Source organism: Petaurus breviceps, unplaced genomic scaffold, assembly GCF_028583685.1.
Source record: "Petaurus breviceps papuanus isolate PSGF00001 unplaced genomic scaffold, PetGlider_PUasm1.0 91133, whole genome shotgun sequence".
Classification (NCBI taxonomy): domain Eukaryota; kingdom Metazoa; phylum Chordata; class Mammalia; order Diprotodontia; family Petauridae; genus Petaurus; species Petaurus breviceps.
Window position 1 is genome coordinate 79,959,195 of NW_027187419.1, and position 2,121 is coordinate 79,961,315.

The window sequence follows — 2,121 nt, forward strand, 5'->3', positions numbered from 1 at the left end:
TTATATTATTTCTCTCTGTGGTTTTTTCCCCCCTCCATTTTTTTCCTCTCTTCTTATGTGTGGTATCATTTAGTGGTTTTCAGTAGGTCATGGATATGTAGCCAGAAGGAATCTTAAGGGCCAACTAGTCCAATAGCATTATAATGCAGATGAGGAGACCTGAGTTCCAAAGAGACTAAGAAACACACCCAAGGTTAAAAGAAATAATAAAGGATAGAAGTAAATTAGAACTCAGACTCTATCATGAGAAATCCTTTCTACCAAATCTTGCTAAACTTTTACACATAAAACCAGAGTGCTCCTTTCTTTTTATACTCTGAACCAAGCAGCGTCAGCAAGTTAGCAACAATCTCATGGGTTTGTACTCTTCTTGGTTGTGATTGATTATGGATGATCAGAGGCTAGCAAGTCTTTGCCCAAGTTTATGTGTTCCTTTTTGGTCATTGCTATTTCCCATTTGGAGTCTTTTGTGCCTGAAGATATGATATGTTCTTGAGCCTTAAAGACTTGATTATAAACTCACAAAGACTCAATTTATTTAATCAATTCTCTTTATGAATTGGGTAAAATTAAAAACTACTCATTGTTCATATCACAACCATTCCCATCAAAAACAAAGGAAAAATTGGTAGTGTTGCAGACAACTCCCAACAATTACATTTAAAAGCAAAGACTATTGTAAATGTGTTCTCCAGGTTAATGCCTGTAAGTTAATCAAAATATAAATACATAAGACTTCAGGCTATCAATATGAAAGGGTTCTTGGTTACTTTTTCCCCCCAATTTATTTATTTATTTTTAGTTTTCAGCATTCATTTCCACAAGATTTTGAGTTACAAATTTTTCTCCTCATCTTTCCCTTACCCCCCAAAATAGCAAGCCTACTGAATACCCTTTCCCCCAATAAGTGCTCTCTTATATTCTCCCCCATTCCATCTAACTTTCTAGTATGGCAAGATGGGTTTCTACAACCCAGGGCCTGTATATCTTATTTTCCAGTTGCCTGTAAAAAACAATTTTTTTTAAACATTTGATTTTAAAGCTTTGAGTTCCAGATTTTTTCCCTTCTTCCCTCCTCACCCACCCCCACTGGAAAGATAAGTAATTCAATATAGGTTGTACATGTGAAGTTATGAAAACATTTCCATGTAGTTACTTGGTAAAAGACTGACTGTATTTCACTCTATCCTATCCCACCCCACCCACTTATACTATTTTCTCCTTTGACCCTATCCTTTTTCAAAAGGGTTTGCTTCTAACTACCCTTTCCCCAATCTGCCCTCTCTTCTATCATCCCCCCTCATCCACTCCCCCCCCATTTTCCTGTAGGATAAGATACCCAATTGAGTGCGTATGTTATTCCCTCCTTAAGCCAAATTCAATGAGAGTAAGATTGTCCCATTCCCTTTCACCTACCTTCTCTTCCCCTCCATTGAAACAGTTTTTTCTTGCATCTTTTATATGAGATAATTTACCCTAATCTATCTCTCTCTTTCTCCTCCCAATAAATTCCTCTCTTATATCTTAATTTTATTTTTAGATATCATCCATTCATATTTAACCCCTTCTGTGCCCTCTATGTGTACATGTACATACATATGCCCACATACACACATATTTATATACACATACACCCTCCTATACAGCACACACACACACACACACATATATGTATGTGTGTATACACATATGTATTGCCCTCGACTATCCTCATACTGAGGAAAGTCTTATGAGTTCCAATTATTGTTTTCCATGTAGGAATGTAAATAGTTCAACTGTAATAAGTTCCTTATGATTTCTTTTTCCTGTTTACCTTCTCATGTTTCTCTTGCTTCTTGTATTTAAAAGTCAAGTTTTTAAAGCAGCTCTGGATTTTTCATCAAGAATGCTTGAAAATCCTTTTTTTCATTGAATGACCATATTTTCCCCTGAAACATTATACTAGGTTTTGTTGGATAGGTGATACTTGGTTTTAGTCCTAGCTCCTTTGACCTCTGGAATATCATATTCCAAGCCATTCAATCCCTTAACATAGAAGCTGCTAGGTCTTGTATTATCCTGATTGTTTTTCCACAATACTCAAATTGTTTCTTCCGGACTGCTTGCAGTATTTTCTCCTTG